Below are 23,478 nucleotides of genomic sequence, written 5' to 3'. Positions count from 1 at the left end.
GTCCACATATTTAGTCTTGTTTTCACCACGTTTTGGCCGATGTAACTTCTGACCTCCTTCAGGCGTATCTTGTCGATTTCGCGGATATTTTCGTCGAATTCGTTAATCTGCACCGAATTTCGAATGGATCTTTTTTATGTAGACCACAGGGGTTGCATGCTCTCATTTCTTCAGCCATGACAGGGTATAAGTCATAATTAATTCGAAATTGTATTTTGAGTGTTACTCGCACTGAGGCTTGGACCTTCACATTTCACAAGAATAACTTACAACTGAATAAAATAAAATACACATAAAGTGCGCTTCAAAGCCAAATCATAACGTAATATTAGGAAAATAAACTAATATTTTACTTGTTTGAAATTTATAACGTAAATATATTTCGGAGTTAAACTCCATCCTTAGTATGTTTTTATCTTTTCTTCTTTCTTGCCATGTTGTAAAGTTGGAGAAAGAAAATTATATTAGTAAAAAGCCGCGCGTTGTATCTCGGCGGTTGTGTTTGGAAATGTTGGGACAGTGGGTAACTCGGGAATAATGTCAAGGGTGTGAGTTCCATAAAGAAACGTTGATTTAATTTGAATAAAATAATTACAACTGAATTTTTGCCAAGTAATTTAGCCAAGGGTCCTAGAGTACAATTTTAGTATGAATCTTTTGAGCATTAAAACTATATTTTTGTTCTGTAATGTACAATCACGCTATTATCATACATCACTACTTATTTCTATAGATTAATTCACACATAAACATACACACACACACGCACGCGCACACGCACACGCACACGCACACGCACATATTAAATGAAGCTAAAAAAAGAACATATCTTTAACAAAGCAAAATTATTAAGATAAAATGATCTCAACACTATTAAGAGGAGCAATTAATATATTGAATAAATTATCTGAATTAAATTGTCAATATGACATTATCATATAATCAGATCAATAAGGAAAGAAAGAGGAAACATTGGAAAAAATTCTTTCGACTATGGAATTTCGAAGCTAGATGCTTCTCATCAGAAGAGGAGAAAGGCCAGCATTACACAAAGTATAAAATTAAAAAAAAAGGCTGGCTTAAGAACGTTCAGATATTCATAAAGAAAGATGTTAGCAAACGTGCGTAGGATGTTAAAACAAAGCAAAAGATGTAGATATGTAAATAATAGTAAAATATTTAATGATGAGTAAGATTTGGCCTTGAAATGCCATGGTCTAAAGAGTGCTTCTCTCCATTTTAATTTCCTTTTTTACTTTAATTTCTAAAAAAGGTCGTTGAGAGTGGCAATCAAAAAGAGCAAATTATATTTTATATATATTCTTTATGAAAATACATTCATATCTTGCTACGATGTACAGACCGTTTCGATCATAATAGATCTCATCAGGCAAGAAAAATTCAAAATTCAAAAATTAAAAATGGCTCAGGACCATTTTCAATGTTAGATAAACTTAGCCGCGACTGGCGTGGAGCAAAGTTAAAGATTTTATGGATTTAAAATTGATTACAAAAATATATTTTTGAGGACAATTTTTTTTTCTATAGTCTAGACAGGTTTGATTTCTTGATTTATAAAACCATTAATATTGTTCTCTGACACCTTCGTTCATTACGTGTCAACTTTCCCCACTCTTCCTTTCTCCAGCTCTCTCTCTCTCTCTCTCTCTCTCTCTCTCTCTCTTAGTGAATTCATACCCCTCTTTATATTTATGTTATACTACCCCCTTTTCACTCCCTCTTTCTTTCTTCCAAAATATCTATTTTTACCTCCGCTTCTTCAAAATAAATCTTCAAATAAAATTTGATTTTTGTAATTAATTTTAACTCAATAAGATCTTTAAATTCGCTCCACGTCTAAACTTGAAAGTGGTTCTGAACCATTTTTGATTTTTGAATTTAAAATTTTTCTTGCCTGATGAGATCTATTAGGATCGGAACGGTCTGTACATCGTAGCACGATATAAATTTATTTACATAAAGAATAATATATATATATGTATGCGTATATATATATATATATATATATATATATAATTATTTTAGTACATACAGACACTAGTGTTTCATCCTTTTGGGAATCATCAGTGCATTGATTACCGCCGGTCTGGAGATAAGGAATCGGGCCCGAAACTATCTCTGATTAATTAGCAATGAATAAACCGCTCGATTAACGTTAACCGCGAGAAATACAGTAAGAATTAACATTCATATAAAGCGTAAATATCTATCTATACACACGCACACACACACACACACACACACATATATATATGTGTGTGTGTGTGTGTATACTTATATATATATATATATATATATATATATATATATATATATATATATATATACGGCATAATCACGTTGACACACCGGTTCTCGTCAGATCACCGAAGTTAAGCAACGTTGAGCCTGGCTAATACCAGATGGGTGACCAGTTGGGAATTCTAGGCGCCGTATGTGCTCTCCGCTTATCTCGGCATTGTTTCCAGTCGTCTTGTACCTCAACTTGCCACTGGTATGCAACAATGTTGACTCAGGAGAGGCGTGGTTAGGGGTTGCTCAAGTCTTGCCACACAAATTTCACGCGCAGGCACCCTTACAGTGGGTATCCATAGTCTGTCAAGACTGATGGAAGCCTTCATATATATATATATATATATATATATATATATATATATATATATAATTATAAAAATGTAAACGCCTATGCTTGCATCTTATCTATCAAAAACCTTTTTGTTATGGCAACCAACTTGTATTTAATACCATTCCCAATACCATTGATTATAAATAAACTTCAGTCTTTGGTTAACTTGTAGACATGGTTTCAACCATGAAACTGTTTTGTTATGTTTTTAGTATTTCCTTATTTCTCTTTTCATCGATAGTATATGCCTCTTAGTAAGTCTCTCTGTCCGTCTGTCTGTTCCACTTTTTCTCGGAAACATTTGGACCGATCTTGTAATTTTGTATGAACTTTGTAATAATTAGGTGCAGCGAACTAAGAATTATGCTATCCGTTCCATACGCAGTTTAGAATTAATATCATCATTAGTTATCACATTACCATTTACTCTAGAAGTTTTCTTTCGAAACTACTATACCGATCTGATTAAAATTTTGTATATATTCAATGGGGATTAATATTTAATGCAAACGTGAGATCAAATGTAACAATATTCAATCATCAGTAAGACAATAATTCTAAATCAACAGGCTTTAACTTTCGCCCGTTTTTACCGGTTTCAAAGTTTAATATTCCCATATTCTTTCATTTTTTGTTTTCCTTTTTTTTAAACTTTCCTCTGTGAGACGTTCTTTTTTAAAACTTTTGACCCCATATTCATATATATATATATATATATATATATATATATATATATATATATATATATATATATATATTATTGCGAAAAATGGCGCAGCATAATTTTCTCACCGGGGGTGGGGGCACGCCCGTATACGTACAGAACTAAGAGAAATAATCAGTATATATTTGAATAAATTAAAATGCAAAGACGATGATTAAAACTTTTGAAATATTAATAATTCAAAGTTGTTGAATTATAGGTGAGTTAAAAAAAACAACATTTGTCGACAGAATGTTCAGAAAGAAGAGGCAGATCACAGCTCTCCGAATTCAACAGATTTCGTTTTCATTAAGTGAAATATTGGATTTGAATATTAGTATCGAAAAATACAGTTACAAAGTAAACTGATCAATTTTGTAATACAAACATAAAATATCTAATTTAATAATTGGTTTTCTTTTAATAAGATTATAATTATTTCTATATCGGACTGGATCCCTGAGCTTGACAGCGCAAGATTTATTCATAGAATTATTAAATATTTCCAATTAAATGAAGAACGCACCTGCATATTACCCTGTAATAAACTGAACAGGTGCAGTGGGAAATGTATTTCTTGTCGCATTAATGAAATCAAACAAAACAAAAAAAAAACGAAAGAACAACAAAATTTTTAAAAAAATAAGAAAGTAACAGAAAAAAGGAAAAGACGGTAAAATTAAGTAAATATAAATAAAGAAGATAAAAAGAACATGAAAAGAATTTAAAAAAAAAACGAAGTAAACGGAGAAGAGAAATCTGAAACAGAAAAAAATCTAACATATAAAGTTGTCTTGTCGGATTTGCAATTTCAGGCCCAAATAATATTTAAAATCACAAAAGAAACATTACCAATTATCATCTGTTATCGTGATAGGTGTTCTTAGCAATATGCCAGTGTTCTTCGCTTTAATTTATTCCAAACAACTTTTTTAGTCTGACAGACAACTGCTGATTTGAAATATTTTGTTTATTATTCAAATCAAATAAAAATCAGTAACTAATTTTAAATTTAATACGAGTTTTCCGTCTTAAGTTAAAAAAAAAATGGTAAAAAATTTAAAACCGTTTTTTTCTAAATAATAAGCTGTCTATGAAAAATTACAAGATATCAGCGCTCTCAATTTGTCTTTTCCAATATTGTTTTTCTTTAGACTAGCGAGACCTGTGGAAATTCCACAGGAGACCTATTCATATGTAATATATTGATGTTGGCATTCTGTAGATGTTCAGCGTAAATGGACACGCGCTCATATTATTGTAGCTCTTTTTGTTAAAACTGCAAAAGTATTTATCTAAGCTAGCAGGGACACCCAGTGAAGCTCGATCGTAAAGTACGCTTAAATATGATATTTTAATTCTTGCAGATTTCGTATATATTATTATATAGTTAATCGTCTATCGATTTTAATATATTATGAAGTTGCGATTTCAAATATTTATATATATATATACATATATATATATATATATATATATATATATATATATATATATATATATATCCATACGACTTGAGTGCATCAACGTGAATCAAAACCGAAACAAAGTAATGGATATAACCAAAACTTATGAATATATATATAATTATATATATATATATATATATATATATATATATATATATATATATATGTATACATATATATATATGTATACATATATATATATATATATATATATATATATATATATATATATATATAATGTTCTTTTAGCTATATTCGCAACCGAAACCAAAACTTATGAAGAATTCTTGATAAAATTATTTCATAAAAAAAATAGATTACTGGAGTGCCTTCAACTATAATCGAAACCGAAACGAAAACTTATGAAGAATCCTTGGAAAAATTATTTATTACAATAAATAAACGTTTGAGTTATTTTGATGGGGAAAATAAATTAACTTTTTTTTTAATTACATTTTTACCCCACACAAGGCACATTGCCACTTTGGTCTAGGGGTCTGCTATCAATGGCAACGACTACTGTGATACTATGTAAGGATTGTGGCAGCAAGATGTCGGTTCATGTTACACTTGAACTTCTGCACGTCAGTACAGTTGGGGAAGCAGGGACCTGGAATGGAATTCCAAAGTCTAGCTGTTCTGGGTAAGAAACTACTGGAGTAGAAAGATCTTTTACATCTAGGGACTCTACTGCGTGAGGATGGGATTTAGCTGCCTGTCGGGTTTTTCGAGGGTGTTTACGTTGTGGGGGCACAAGTGATTGCAGTTCGTCAGAGCATTCACCATTAAAATACTTGTAGAACAGGGAGAGGGATGCAAACACTTCGTCGATGGGACAGAGGCTGAGGCTTAGATGCCAGTTCAGGGCCTATCAAATCGGCGACTCACCTTTGAACCTTGTCTAGGAGCGAGAGACTAGTAGCATATACACCAGCCCATACATGGGCGAATGGTGACCTTATAGAGGTACAGAATATTTTCGGGTGTTAGTAGTTTTCTAGAACGGTAGAGAGAGCCTACCTTCTTCGCACGGTCCTGGCAATGCTTTCAATGTAATTGTTCCTACTCATGTTTCCTGTGAAGATTAGGCCAAGGAGTTTGAAAGATGTACTCTCAGGTAAAGAGTCACTGCTCATTGCTATTGGTGGCAGAGAAGGTTTCTTATAATTATTGAAGGAAACAAGTTTAGTCTTGGCGGCATTGAACGTGACCATCCATTTTCCCCCATTACACTACATAGTAGAGATCATCCTCTACTGTTTCTGCCATTTCCTTAGATATATGTTCATTTGTTTTCCTATCGTGCCTGTTATAGAGCGTGGTGTCATCAGCATATATACCCATCTCAGAGGAAATTTTGATGGGGAGATCATTTATGAATATTAGGAACAATAGAGGTCCAAGGATAGACACTTGGGGGCACTCCCGCATTTATATCATATTGTTTAGATGTACGACCAAACAATATGATATAAATGGATTTTCTCTTATATAAGAAAGGTTTAATTATGTTAAGTATTCTACCAGTGATACCGTATGATCTAATTTTCCTGGAATGAGCCTCATGCAAAACCCTGTAGAAAGCCTTACATATATCTAGAGCTACCGCTCTGCCCTCCCCCGCTTTGTCCAGTGAATGGTATATACGTTCAGAGATTACAGTGCGGATGTCTGCTGTGGAACGGGCTTGTCTAAATCCATATTGTTGGTCAGTCAGAAGTTTAGCATCTGTAAGGTGCTGGACTAGAGCATGGTTAATGAAGGTTTCAAATATTTTGGCAAAAAGTGGGAGGAGGCTGATGGGGCAATAATTTGATGAGTCAGTTGTTTCGCCAGAAGTCTTGAATACTGGTACCCCAGAAGCAGTTTTCCAACAGTCCGGAAAGTCAGGTTTATTAAGTCATTTGTTGTAGAGTTTGGAGAGAACTGGAACTTCTTCGCCTGAGCACTTTTTTAATAGCACAGCTCGAATGAGATCGTGCCCACATGCTTTTGAAGTGTCAAGGGTTTTATGATAGCATGTACCTGAGCGTGGGTGTTATATATGCTTCAGACAGACTACTTTTTATTGTGTCAAAACATCATTTTTTAGTGTTGTCCCATGAAGAGGTATACTTACATATTTGAAGAAATGTGAGTGGTGTACTCACTTAACGTATTCCAATAGGATTGTTCCGGCAAAAAGTGGGGTTGTTTGCGTCTTCAGAGGGTAAAAATCAAATGAGAAGAGAGGGAGATACGACCCGTTCAGGTCAACATGTGGACATCAAGAGAAGAGAATCTTAGGGAGATAGGAAAAGACAATTACATAAAAAATAAAAAATATAAGAAAGGGGTGATAGAAAGAAAGTAAAAGAGGGTAGGAAAGAAGTATACACTTGCGTCGTTGACCGAATAGGTTAGATTGAAAGAGGGCGGGTGTGGGGGTGCATTTAGAGTAAGCCAGACGCTTCAGCAGAGTAAATGCCGGTCAGTGTGTCGACGGGGCCTTCGTGGGCATCATTGGTGGCCACAGTGTCAATAAACGTCTGGCTGATCTCATTTCAACATACGTCCTATATAGCCCATACAAACGGCATAGATATGTTAGGTCGGAAAGTGTTGATATTTCAGAAAGCAAAAAATTACTAAATATATAAATAAACAAATTCAGCTCTACAAACGTACTGAACCCTTTTTATCTTGTTTGTTTTACTACTTCAATTTCTGAGTTATATATATATATATATATATATATAGGGTGTCCACAATGTCTGGCTACATTATGTACCCAGACATTGTGGAAGCATCCTGTAGATTATGTAGCAAGACTTTGTGGGCACCCTGTATATATATATATATATATATATATATATATATATATATATATATATATATATATATATATATATATATATGAACAAATGATTAATAAAACATGTTAAAAACATCTTGAAAAAGAGTTAAAAACATATTTAATTTTAAAAAGGAAGCACAAGAAAAGTGGATAGTCCTTAATCCGCGGAGTTTCGAAGAAATACTTTCCTTCTCATCAAGGGCAGGAATTAACAGAATGCGGGATCGGATTTTGCATGTAAAAGTATTTAATGAAACCACAAGTCACAGATCTTACTTGGTTTTATTTGTAAATATTAACTCTTTAATATTTATAATATATTTTAAGTTTACCATTTTGATTACTTTGGTAAACTTATTGTAATTTTTATTTCTATATATATATATATATATATATATATATATATATATACATATATATATATATACACGCGCGCGTGTGTGTATGTGTGTGTATATATATATGTACATATATATATATATATATTATGTATGAATGCAAAATATGAATATATAGAAGAATACAAACTTATGCAAGCATTTAATAAAGAAACCGGAGAATATGCGATTGGTATAATTTTCTTGTGTGCGTGCATAACACTGATCATCAATAGATTTGTTGCCTGCGTTTTTTTCAGCTGATTTTGAACAAAACTGATACGATAAATCCGAAACTAATATTAGCTTTGCTTGATCCGCTCAAGTTTTTCAGTTATTACTAAATTTCGTTTTTTTTTTGTTTTTTTTTTACATTTTTGTTCACAACGACGCATGTGTGGAGCATTTTAGAAGTTGGTGCAGTAAAATGCCATGTTGAATAATTGTTTCGAATAGAAATGATTATTTTAATGACAGCAATTATTCAGTTCCAATAGTTCTGGGTGATTATGTCGAAAAAGCGATCAGTTTGAAGTCATAAAATATCGTAATCTTCCATAAATTTGTGCTCAGCATCCACGAAGAAGGTATTCGTACCTTGCAAGAAAGAGAACGTCATTAACGACCCTCTGGTTGACAGTGACAATAACTCCTTTCACTGTTGCACATCAAATTCGGCTTACTCAAGCAGTTAACCAAGGCTCTGAACAAGGATGGTGAATGCTTCACTTACTTGTGTCAGACTTTTACAGATTGACCATAGAAAAGTTAAAAGCTAGCATATTTGACGGTCCTCAGATCCGGCAGCTCATCAAAGACTCAGAGTTCGAAAACTCAATGAAAGAAGTAGAATCTTTAAGCGTGAAAGGCATTTGTTCTGGCAGTGAAGAATATTTAGCAACGATAAAGCAAAAAACTACGGAGACCTTGTCACCAACATGCTGACTGCTTTCAGAAAACTATGTTGCAACATGAACGTCAAGATGCACTACGGATTTCACATAAAGATCGGTTTCCTGAGAACCTGGATTCAATGAGTGCCGAGCAGTGATTACGCCAGGACCTAAAAGAGATTGAGACTAGGTATCAGAATTGCTGCGACGCCGTCATGATGACTGACTACTGTTAGAATGTCAATAGATCCATCCCTGTCGCTGAACATTCCAAGAGTCGAAAGAAACAGAAGTTCAAGCCCGAAGTTAGAACAATGTTTTTTTTTTGGGGGGGGTTACACGGTGTTAACCACTTATCAAGGTCCGAAAGCCACTCAGGGATAAGGGTTATTGCAAGTACAGTGCTGACGCAACATGCAATTTACGACCCTCTGTATATTACCTTCATCAATGGCAACCCTTTAGTTCATATTAATTGATGTTCATATCAGGTAATCAATATATGTTGTTGGCAAAACATGTTTTTCTCATAAAAACATATTTAAGATATTTGTTGACAAAATGATATGATAAAGCCACAAAAATATAATCGATGTTGTCACAAGATCTGATTTTATTTTCAAATCAACTTAGAACAAAAACTTCATCTGATGAAGATAAACGGATGCTACATCCTTATTCATCAGTGCATAACAACTATTGTAGAAATTTAGACAACATTCAAAAAGTTAAAAATTGTTTCGCAGCGAAGCGGTCATATTTCCAATATCAGCATAGTATTGTAAAACGATAGAGCATTGGTCAGACATTATGTTTATAATAAGAGTATTGAAAACTAGGGCCCATACGATGGTGTGGACGTTTGAAAAAAATTGCTGAAGAAGACAAAGTGTCAGAGAAATGTCTAATGTAAGTAATGTACTGAAAATTCTCGAATAACGGACTGAAAGCACATAACAATAAACAGAGCTCTATAGTTAAGAATAGGGATTCTACGATATCTTTTCTCATGCCCATCTTTGTATTCTTATTCATTATATATATATATATATATATATATATATGTATGTATATATATGCACATATGTATATATATACACATGCATGTATTGAATAAGGCTTTACGCACACACACACGCGCGAACACACACATACACCTCCCACCCACACACACACACACACACACACACACACACACACACACATATATATATATATATATTCGTATTTACAAAAAAGTCGGCTTAGACAGAAGCGTCTTAAAATCGCTCCATTTCTTCATTCAACACACAATTTATCTTTCTTTTAAGAATACTAATTTAAACTCACTCTGTTTTCCTTGTATCCATTTGCGAATTATTTCACGGAATTCTGCTTTTTGGATGACATCGAAATATCTTCCAGTAACGCGATACCTGTGGATTTTTACTTCTGGATACCGAACTTTAACCAACTTTTCTTGGAGTCTACCGTTATTGGATATTTACCCTTCACACGACCATCCATTCACGTGAAATCATTTTTCTTTTTTTCCCAATTCCCTCTGCTTTACTATTTTTTCAACTTTTACCAAGTAAGCTCTGTGGTTTACTTGTAGTTTAATTAATTACTAGCAAGCAAAATTCGATTGCGCATTTTGCTAATTCCTACTCTCTGATGAGAAGGAAATTATTTCTTTCGAAACTCCGCGGATTATGGACAATCCACTTAATTTGTGGTTCCTTTTTGAAAATTAAATATGCTTTGAACTCTTCTTAAAGTGTTTTTTAACATGTTTTATTAATTATTTGATATATATATATATATATATATATTTGTTCATATATATATATATATTTGTTCTTATATATATATATATATATATATATATATATATATATATATATATATATATATATATACACACAAAATAAAGATAAAATAAAGAATTTAAATTCCCGGAAAAAAAAGAAACTAAATTTAACCTATCGCAGACTTAATACCTACATAATCCGACTTCTAAACAGTGTATAATTACAAAAGAGAATTCAATTATATAGAGATTAAAAAAAAGAAAAGGCTTAACTAAAATTGTAAAATAGGAATAGACTTTGCACTTGCATAAGCCGATTTCTCAAAAGTCTTCAATTATAAAAGAGAATTTAACTATATAGGGATAAAAAAGAGAACGTTAATTAAAATTTCGAAAATAGAAAACGGGGATCCCCAGCTGCTTAGTATGTAGCTGTTTCGGAGTTATATATATATATATATATATATATATATATATATATATATATATATATATATATATATATATATATATATGCTGTTTTGAAAAAAGAAAAACCGAATGAAATTATGAAATGATCTAGTCTAATTTCTCCTGGTATATGTTGTTGATGCATGTTTGAAAATTCAACGAGGTTCGACTCGCAATAGAATTAATAAGCAACATTGCTTGGTGCGATGTAAGGTAAATTGTCCTAAGTTACAACGTTTAATGCAGATTTTACACACAGACTCTATAATCACTCTGTCCATATGGTCATTCACACACACATGATGATGATTGCAACGTCTTGTCAGACGAGTGCCACTCCCTCAGACACTTAATGTCTATGAGCCCAAAAATGACTTTTTTTTTTTTTTAGTCCTACTGGTGAATTCACACGCTCAAGTAGGCATGATCCTGAAGACGGTCATTGAGATAAATTATTACATACTTCCAGCATTTCAAGCCTCCACGCGTCACAACTTTTCCAACGCCACAGGACCATTTTTATAGACAAATGCCTGAGGGAGTATCTATACAAAGATGATGTTACAGAGTCTTAGCTTTGTACGACAGCTAAGTCTCTCTCTCTCTCGGTTCAAAATGTTGAGATCCAGCAACAAGCAAGAGCAAGATAACCAGAAACAAGTTAAATTGCAGACCAGCTTAATGCGGGTACTGGTCTCCCGCTTTATGGTTTTTTAAATCAGTGATTTACTTCTCCTAGAAAGGTTGCCTTCACCACGGCTTATCGGAGCCCTATCCACCCCAACACACACACATGCATACACACAAATATTCCAGTGCTAGTTGGCCGTTGACCCCGAAAAAGGGTTCATTCGCCCTTTGGAAGGTCTTGTTTTTAATCCTTCATGGAGACTAGCCACCCTCCTCACCAAACAAGTCTGGTGGGGGAACCAGTTTAGTCGCCGGTGACCCGACCATGAGGCAGGTAGTACTGGGTTACATGATACCATTAACATATGACATGACCTGACAATAAAACACACACACACACACATATATATATATATATATATATATATATATATATGTGATGATTGCAACGTCTTGTCAGACGAGAGCCACTCCCTCAGACATTTAAAATCCATGAGCCCAAATGCCTGAGGGAGTATCTATACAAAGATGATGTTACAGAGTTTTATCTTTGTACGACAGCTAAGTCTCTCTCTCGGTTCAGAATGTTGAGATCCAGCAACAAGCAAGAGCAAGATAGCCAGCAACAAATTAAACTGCAGACCAGCTTAATGCGGGTACTGGTCTCCCGCTTTATGGTTTTTTAAATCAGAGATTTGCTTCTCCTAGAAAGCCGTGGTAAAGGCAACCTTTCTATATATATATATATATATATATATATATATATATATATATATATATATATATATATATATATTCCTATAAATTCGTTTTTCTTTTGTGTGCATTGATATTCATATTAAAACCCCTCTTTTCTATTTATTTGGAAAGAAAATACAATTTTCTTATAGATGGGTTGATGAATTGCATTCATCTGCAAAAGATCTAGCTAATTTGCATATTCTTTTAAACATTAATTTTAATTAATTCCCTATTAGTTTTTTTCGGTTTTGGTATGGGATGATCATCTAGAGTTAACTATTACGTATAATTATATTCATGCAGATATTCTACATGATTTATACTTGCATAATATTTGCGTAAAATCTTTACAGTAAACAAAAAATTGTTTCCATATATATTTATGTATACGTATATATTTTTGTTTAACCAAATAATCTACCTATCTATCTATCTATCTATCTATAAAAGTGAAAGTATCTGTGTGTCTGTCTGTGTGTCTGTCTGTGTATATTTCCCTACGCAATACCTTTGTCAATTTTTAGTCTACAGACACGAAATTTGATATACAGTGTACTGAGATTTGGGAAAATCGATGTGATCTGTTTTTGGCCAGAAATTTGGCTGCTAAGGGATCAAAGTTCAATGATTTGACCTTTGAGAACTCTACCAAACTCCTCCGACAATTTTGGGTCTAAACACTTGAAATTTTAGACATAGGTTCCATTGACATGGATCTAACTTAATAACTTGAGTTGAGCCAAAGAGAAATAAATGTTAAGGGGTCATAATAGGGGTCAAAGTTTATAAAAATTGACCGTTTTTTTTTTGTTTTGTTTTTTTTTTGCTCAGCATACACCTCCAAACACCCGGGCAACGCCGGGCACCCATGCTAGTATATCTATAAAAATGAACGTGTCTGTGTGTCTGTGTGTACATTTCTCTACGTAATAACACTGTTAATTTTAAGTCTATAGACTTGAAATTTGACATACAGTGTACTGAGATTTGTAAAAATCGATGTGATCGGTTTTCGGCCAAAAATTGGCTGTTAAGGGGTCAAACCTCAACGATTTGACCTTTGAGAACTCTACCAAACTCCTCCGACAATTTCGGGTCTAAACACTAGATATAGGTTCCTTGGACATGGATCTAACTTAATAACTTGATATGAACCCAAAACAATAAACTTTAGAGGGTCATAATAGGGGTCAAATTGAGAAACATTGACCGTTTTTTTTCTTTTTGCTCAGTATACACCTCCAAACACCTGGGCAATGCCGGGCACCCATGCGAGCATATATATAAATACCTCCGTTCAGTCTCGAAAGACAAAGGATACCCCCTGTAGGGACAGCTGCGCGTGTAATTGTGTTACAACCAAACCTCTCCCGAATAGTCATTGCTTGCAACCCATGGCAAGGAGAAGTCCTAGATGACTGGAAACAATGCCGAGATAGGCGGAGAGCACATATAGCACCTGGAAGTTCCAAATGGGCACCCATCTGGTACTGTCCAGGCTTATCATTCAAGCAACGATATATATATATATATATATATATATATATATATATATATATATATATATATATATATATATATATATATATATATATATATATGCATATATACATATTTAAATAGACATTCCGACGAGTTATCTACGTCGATTCCATGGTCGACTGGGAGAACTGTCGACTGTCAACACGACGGTCCTAGGTTCAATCCTTGGCTTGGGAGAGATGCTAGTCTAGCGGCACTGATGAGTTGTGATACAACGAAAAGGGACTGTATGTCGATGACTACAAATATATTTTAAGCCCCCCTCTTTGGGTAGAGCACTGTCGTAAATAATCTCACCTGCTACTTAATTGGCTGAAAATGCGAAGCTCGTTGTTTGTTTGTTTACGAACAGGCGATTTGAGCACTATAAAAGTGGTAGCGGGTGTCTATTTAAATAGACATTCCGACGAGTTATCTACGGGCGTCGATTCCATGGTCGACTGGGAGAACTGTCGACTGTTAACACGACGGTTCTAAATTCAATCCTTGGCTTGGGAGATATGCTAGTCTAGCGGCACTGATGAGTTGTGATACAACGAAACAGGGCTGTATGTCGATGACTACAAATATATATATATATATATATATATATATATATATATATATATTTGTAGTCATCGACATACAGTCCTGTTTCGTTGGCGATATATATATGCAATTTCGTTGATGGCGTCCAGCATTTCCGGAAGCGGCATAAGTAGTGGAATCTGGTGATCAACACTGGTAAACAGATTGTGTACGTTCAGCTTTAATCTCTTTTTCTGGAATCTTCTGCGCTGGATAGGTCATATACCACAGCGCTTGCTTTTATTTTTTTTTCTCCGACCTCCATGAAAAAAACCTCCTGTTAGACTATTTTAAGAATCACGAATGGGCGTAGGCCTATTTGTTTAATATATAAAAATAAAATAAACGGATACGTGTATCATTGCGTCTAAGGGAATGCATTACACATATATACACATATGCAATTGAGCCGTTACTTAATGAATAGACACTCGCACACAATAAACCATGAAATAATCGAACGGATACAAATATTAAGGCGTGTTCTCCATTTGGAACCAGATGTCCGAAATGGCGTCCATCAATCATTAAAATGCATTCAATAATATGTTTAAAAAACAAATAAACTTAATTCACGAAACAAGAACTTCGTTAATGTAATGAAGATTTTATTCCTTCTCAAATATGTCCAAACATCTCTATCAGAGGCGCAGTCCGTCGATATGTCACGTCAAAATTCAAATATAATCTGGCACTGTCTGTCACGTTGTAGCTTGAAACAGTCATTATCGAATGCATATCGAAAAGGCCCTCTAGAGTAAGCTCTTCTGAATTCATAACAGCATTAATCAAAATCATTAAGAGTTTAGTAAAAGAAATGTCAGCATAAATGCACACACACATACACACACATACATATATATATATTTATATACACATATATATATATATATGAATGCATATACATATATATAAATGTCTATATATATATATATATATATATATATATATAAACGCGTCCACATACAGAACTGTGTCGCTGTATCACAGCTCATAAGCGCGGCTATATGTATATGTATATATATATATATATATATATATATATATATATATACATATATATATACATACACTACCGGGACGGAACAATCGTTGTTGAAACGTCCACAAGATACGGACAAATCAAGAAACTCTACCCAGAAAAAGGTACAAATACACACACACACATACACACACAAGACTAGTTGGACAATTTCAAGCATTATGGCGTTTGAAAATTTTGGTTTTGTTAATACAATATATGAATGCTCAATTATAGAATATGATAATTTTGTAGCTTACATTTTAAGTCATCTCCGTTTGGCTTAAAAATTCATTGGTATATGAAATTTACTGAATTATACGTAACCTGTAAAATTCAGTATATTACAAACAAGTCTATATATATATATATATATATATATATATATATATATATATATGAGCAAACAGTTAATGAAATATGTTAAAAAGCACTTTGAAATGAGTTAAAAAAAACATATTTAATCTGAAAAGGAAACACTAGATAAATGGATAGTCCTTAATCCGCGGAGTTTCGAAGAAATACTCTCCTTCTCATCAGAGGGTAAGAATTAGCAAAATGCGGGATCGGATTTTGCATGCAAAAGTATTTGATGAAACAACAAAAAAGTCAAAGATTATACTTGAAAACACAATAAGTTAAGCAGAGGGAATATGGTAAAGAAAAAGGTGATTACACATTAATGGATAGTCTCGTGGAAGATAAAAATCCAGTGACGGTAAAATCCAAATGTAAAACTTCAAGAAAGTTAAAAGAATTTCCATTTGTACTAGTAAAATTCAAGGAAATATATATATATATATATATATATATATATATATATATATATATACTGCATTAACAAAACCAAGAAAGACTTCAAAAAAGTGTGTATATATATACATATATATATATGTATATATATATATATATATATACTGCATTAACAAAACAAAGACTTCAAAAAAGTGTATATATATATATATATATATATATATATATATATATATATATATACACTAACAGTTGGCCCAGCGTTGCCTTGTCGTACAATTCGCATAAATATATTTTAATTTATGTATGTTTCGTATTTATTCTCAGTGTAGAGCCAATTCCTTATTTTATACTAGCGGGAGTATCTGGCGTTTCCCGGGTGTGTGTAGGTGTATTAAAGAGAGGGTGAAGAGAGGTGTTTAAAAAGTGGTAAAGTTGTGGGATTCCCCGGCGTTGCTTGGGTCGAGTAAAGATCCCCGGGGAGGATTTTAAAAAAATACGATGACTTGCCAAAATGGCGACGCCCCAAACAGGATCCCTCTTTGTAGGAACCTGCCCAGTTAAGGGTGAAGGAATTAATGTTTTTTTGTTTTTTGTTTTTTGTAATTTTTCGATATTTCTCGTCGGAAAGGGCGAACTTTAAAATGATTCCGATCTTGTGAGGATCAGTCACCTCTGTCGAATGTTTTTGCGAAACATACAAACATACACACACGCATACACACATATACACATACGTTTTGCCTATTATATATAGAGATTATATATAATATATAGTAGTGGCCGTCTCGGCTTGTCCTAATCGTAAAATACATTTAAATACAATAATTTTATTTATGCAGATTTCGCATTTATAAAATTTATAAACTCAGTTAATCATTGATTGTAACCCAATAATTATACCTAATATATATAGTTGTGATTTCAAACGTAAAATAAAATATGAATTTGTTGCCATCAGCCAGAATCGAAACCAAAAACGAGTTTTACGATATTTTCCATTTCTTTTTACGACATTTCCTCCGGTTTCTTTCTCTCGTAAAAAGAGATTATATTTGCGAAATATCAAAGACTATTGCCATCCCGGCTATTTCAAACAATAAGTCGATTTTGCATCTATGATTGATCTGGAAAATAAATGCATATATGAAAATATAAAAAACAATCTTTGAAGACCTTCTTTCGTTTGTCCATACATCACGACATTTTAAAACCCGGTTCCTTGCACTGTATCGTGTATATATCTATATAATACTAAAAGTCTATGGGTCTTGTATGTTTGCAATCAGATTTCCGGTTTTCAACATCCGGTTGCGCATGCGTAAATAGCAACGTCTTCAATCCGTTATTCCAATTCCGGAATTTTTATATCGCTTTTAATACAAACAATTTCATTTAATTTGATCAAATAGTTTTTTGTTTTTTTTCAACACTCCTACTCCCTCTGTTTTCGTTACGTACGCGAGAAATCTTTAATTCATGTCATTATAAATAAATAATTTTATAAAATCAACCGTAGTTTTTTTTTTTTTTTAACGGCTAAAAACATTCAACTTCGTGAAGTTTGTCGCAGTTTCAAAGAAAACACCTCTCACTTTCACTCTCATAGATTTCAACACTCCTACTCCCTCTGTTTTCGTTACGTACGCGAGAAATAGTTACGTGTATGTGTGAGAGAGAGAAAAAGGTAACCGATGTAAAACTGGATAGAGTTATCCCCCTTAACTAATGCAGACCTTTTTACTAGAGGGCGTTATTACAAAAATATTTCTTTTTCTTCTTCCCATGTTTTTTAAAGTCGTCTGCTTACATTTCCAAACGGAAAGCTGAATCGGTAAATGCACACATTTCTATTACATTAAATAGTGTTTTCCTTTACACAATGGGTACTGAATGTTTGCTTAAATTAAATGAAAAAAGTTACATTTTATTTTCATTTTCTATTTAAAAAGCCATTATTAACATGTGGAGAGTGTTTTTTTTTATTATTCTGTACTTTCAACTAACAATTTCATTTAAAAGATGATATATCAAAATTTGAATTTAACTATAATAAGGATTATGATACCTGTTCAGTGCATAAGTATGACCAACCACTTATAATTCAGTGACTGTAATTTAAAAAAAAATAACAATTATAATAAACAGAACGACTCATAGAAATCTATCTATATTCTTTTTTCATTTTAATATACTTTCATAGAAATGCTTCTGTTATGTAAAAAAAAACTATTTTCTTTATGCCACAAGTGTCACGCTCATACATGAATTCCATAGCTAATATAACGTACTGACCCAACGGGTTACGGGTGGTCTAGTATATATATATATATATATATATATATATATATATATATATATATATATATAGAGAGAGAGAGAGAGAGAGAGAGAGAGAGAATGAGAGAGAGAGAGAAAGAGAGAGATGTTGTTTGTTTTGGTTTTAGCAATATGTTTTGAATGAATTCAATTATTTACGAAAGTGCATTTTTACCTAAATGCGAGTTGGGAATAATTTCCCCTTTAACCAATTTGGTACCCCCACATGGGGAGCGGTATATATATTATTTTTAAAATGTATATATCCACTGACACGTGTTTCATCCGCTACGACTCATCAGAGTGGCTGAATATAGCGAGATTCGAAATTGGGACCCCACGGTAAGAAGCCTAAACCCCTTACCTCTGACCCATCTCGCCAACTGCCTGGATATATCACGATTTACTTAGATGTTGTTTGTTTTGGTTTTAGCGATATGTTTTGAATGAATTCAATTATTTACGAAAGGGTATTTTTACCTAAATGCGAGTTGGGAATAATTTTCCCTTTAACCAACTTGGTACCCCAACATGGGGAGCGGTATATACATCATTTTTGAAATGTATAATATATATATATATATATATATATGTGTGTGTGTGTGTGTGTGTGTGTGTTTGTGTGTGTTAATCGAGGTGTCAGTCTGTAATATGATATACGCAAATGTAATTTAGTTAAATGAATTCGAAACGAGAGCTTATAAAATATCTTCTGCAGTAAGTGATGTTATCAAGTGCACTTGAGTGTATCACTTTTCATCTGCTGGAATTCTGCATATAAGATTGTAGTTGCTTACATGGCAATAAAAATATTGGATATTATTGACGTCACCTTTTAAAAACGTTAGCAATTTTTTAATGTCTTTTTATAAAATAAGGTATTTTAATACAAAACAAACTATATATATATATATATATATATATATATATATAGTCCTCCACGTACAGTACTGTTTCACTGTAACACAGCTCATCAGTGCAGGTGGCTAGACAAGAACCTGCCTCCAGCCAGGATACAAAACTCTACCGCCCAAACGACAGTGTGAACTTCTAACCATTGCTGCCTTGAGGGTAGTGAATTAACAATGTTTTTACATCCCAAAATGCCTAAGCTCTATTTGTTTACACAAAGAACATAATTTAATACGGTAATGGCCGTTTGTATATCACTTCCTAAATATGCTCAACCAAAGATAGGGAGCATTATATATATATATATATATATATATATATATATATATATATATATATAGAGAGAGAGAGAGAGAGAGAGAGAGAGAGAGAGAGATATTTAGTAATGTGATTGATAATTTAAAAATCAAATTATAATTAAATTAAAAATCCGTTTCATAAGAAGGAACAACAACAAAATCAATTATTAGTACGATCGTTTCGGAAAACAATGTTTTATTGTGGTAGACATCAAGTTACGGACAATAATTATTACATATAGTTTTTTATTAAACAAGGTTTTCTCATCAGCAAATATTGGAAAGGGTGTTTATTAAATGTAAAAGACACCATAAATAAACCTAGCATTAAAGTAAGGCAGATGTATCTGGAAAATATTTAAATAAAGGTATGGATTTAAACTTGATAAGAAAATTAATATGAGTTAGGGATAGAAATAAAATAGAGTAAAATTATAAATATAAATTTGGTTTACGTACAATATTATACATACATACATATACAAATACATACATGCATATCTATGAGAAAGTATACAACATATATATACATATACATAGATATACATATATATACATAAAAACATTCATACAAATATTTACCTTTTAATTTTTCGCCTTTTGAAATCAGGAACTATGGTTAAAGTACTCATATAGATGCTTGCTATAGCTTTCCAGCTTATGAAATGATAAATTTTCAAAAAGAACGCTTATGTAATAATTTATTTCCGTTAACGTACTTTTGATTAACGGACGCTAAGGTTTAGAAAATGAAAGAAATTGGAGGATAATGTTATTTGTATAATTAGATAATATAAGGGGGATAATTAGGCATATTTCTTTAATTAAAGAATGTAAGGGAGATAATTAGTCTAACTTAATTTATTACAGAATAATAAAAAAAATTGTAATCTATTTTTACTAATAAGTAATTTATTCCAAAAATCTAGAGACAAACATAGCCAGAGAATTTTTAAAAATATTAGATAAGAATTTTAAAGCCCCCCATAGATATAATAAAATTTTCAATAAGAATACAATCAAAGTCTTTTACTCTACTATGCCTAACCTTCATCAAAAAATAATTAATTCTAATAGCAAGAAAATTAATAAGCTACAAAATTCAACTTAACTGACAAAGGCTTAAGCAGAAACGACTAAGGCTAGGGCTATAAATGTTTTGGTTTCGATTCTAGCTGATAGCACCCAAGTCATATTTAATTTTTAACTTTCAGAATAACTAGTATATATTGGACACAATATAAAAGGTTATATTAAAGATGTGCCTTACGTAGCAATATTGTTTTGGGTCGAAAGACAAGGATTTACTATCGTAGAGAATGGGTAAATCACTCCAACTTTAAAAGCGTTAAAATTGTTCAACACAGCAAAAACGGTTTTGCGGATAAAATATTAAAATCGGTCAATTCGACCAAAACTGAAGCAGAACTGATGCTTATTTAAAACCTATTTTTAAACACTAAATTGCAGAATAATCATTCTGATGTACGTAGCCGTCACGAAACGGGGATGTCATATTCCAAGAATTACGTAAATTTATCAAGTAGATTTTTTGAACGATTTTTAGCGATTTCCATAAAAAATTGCAACCATTATAAGGCTGATGTTGTATCTCGATAGTTCGAAATGAGTTTTCTCCACCTTGTTTATAAAACACGGCAGATCAAAACATAATGTCTCGCTTTGACATAAAATTATATATATATATGTATATATATATACATATATATATATATATATATATATATATATATATAACTATTTGAATTGATCAAATAGTTATATATATATATATATATAACTATTTGATAGTTATATATATATATATATATATATATATATATATATATATATAACTATTTGATCAATTTACGTGATTTTTGGAATATTACATCTTTTTTCAGTGGCGTGTAAGTAAAATATAAAATATTTTAAGGTTTTCTCTGTATTTTTGTTATACAAACAGGTTCAAATCTAAATAAAAAATAGTATGTATGCAGATTATTTGTACGAAACTCTACCACTCAATAAAGTAGAGTAAATGCTGCCTCATATGTGTATAAGATTACACACACAACCAGCACACGCTTGCTGAGAAATGGCGTCTCTTAAACTTGGTTCAGGGTCCCATTTTGCAAAATTGTTTGGATGAGAAAAAGTAGTGTATTAAATGGGGCACATTTGCGGCTAGAAACACAAGAAAAGGAATGTTTGCGAAAAGGAATGTTTAAGAGATGCTTTTTGAGCAGCTATTGTCGAGCAAGAAAATGCGGCTTCGGTCAGCTGGCTAAGAGGCATTAACGGAATGTTGGTTATCTGTGAGAAATCGCGTGAAGCCATCATGAAAGAACTAGTCGAAATACTATGGAGCATAGTATGAAAAATAAAAAGAATGAAAAGCAGAAGTAATTGAATGGAAAAAGGAAGAATAACAACAACAGCAATATAATAATAATAATAATAAGAAGAAGAAGAAGAAGAAGAAGAAGAAGAAGAAAGAGAAGATTAAGAAGAAGAAGAAAAGAAGAAGGATAAGAAAATAAGAAGAAGAAAAGAAGAAGAAAAAGAAATAACAATAAAAAGAACTAATAAAAATAATAAGAAAAAAAGAAAAACAAGACAAAAGACGATTTAAAAGAAGAAGAAAGAAAAATAAAAGTTATGCGAAAGAAGGGCTGGCTGATAAGAAGATGAGGAAGAAGAAAAAGAAGAAGAAGAATATTAAAAAGAAGAGGAAGAAGAAATAAAAATCCAAAAGAAGGACTAATAAAAATAAGAAGAAGAAGAAGAAGAAATAAAAGAAGAAGAAAAAGAAAAGAAGATTCAGATTAAGAAGAAGAAGAAAAAATAACAATCCAATAGAAGGACTAATAATAATAAGAAAGAGAAGAAGAAGAAAAAAGAAGGAGTGGAGAAAGAAGAAAAAGAAGAAAAGAAGATTCAGATTAAGCAGAAGAAATAGCAATCCAAAAGAAGGACTAATAATAATAATAATAATAATAATAAGAAGAAGAAGAAGAAGAAGAAAAAGAATATTAAAAAGAAGAAAGAGAAGAAAATGACTAATCCAAAATAAGGACTGATAAGAAGAACTAGAAGAATAATAAGAAAAAAGAATAGACGAATAAATGCAAATAAAAACACTAATAATAATAATTATACAAATAAAATTGAAAATGAAGAAATAAGAAGAAGACGAAGAAGTAGCAAGACAAATGAAAATGAAAAATAACTAATAATACTATTAAGAAGAAATAAACAGAAATATGAGGAATAGTAATTAGAATAAGTATAAATGAGAAAGAAGAATAAATATTTATAATATTTATTAGTAATAATCTATATATTAATACGATAGCATGTGTGTGTGTTCTTTTGTGTGTAACGCTTACATCCGGGTCGTTTAATTATACACTTCCATTCCTTGTTATAAATAATTTTACCAAGAATTCTTCATAAGGTTTTGTCTTGGTTTCGATTATAGCTTATGACACATAAGTCATCTATTTTTTTTTCTTTATAAATAG

The 23,478-nt window shown here is 32.1% G+C and overlaps 1 long non-coding RNA gene and 1 pseudogene across 7 annotated transcripts in view; one reads left to right on the top strand and one right to left on the bottom strand.

Annotated features, from left to right (window-relative positions):
• Positions 1–23,478, bottom strand: part of LOC145254839 (uncharacterized) — a 467,813-nt gene that overhangs the window by 147,674 nt on the left and 296,661 nt on the right. The gene's annotated exons all lie outside the window — the stretch shown is intronic.
• Positions 2,344–2,460, top strand: LOC145254965 (5S ribosomal RNA; annotated as a pseudogene).

This window comes from Euprymna scolopes, chromosome 30 (assembly GCF_053919585.1).
Source record: "Euprymna scolopes isolate OS-2025 chromosome 30, ASM5391958v1, whole genome shotgun sequence".
Classification (NCBI taxonomy): domain Eukaryota; kingdom Metazoa; phylum Mollusca; class Cephalopoda; order Sepiida; family Sepiolidae; genus Euprymna; species Euprymna scolopes.
The sequence above is the reverse complement of the archived record's forward strand: the minus strand, read 5'-3'. Positions and strand labels throughout refer to the sequence as shown.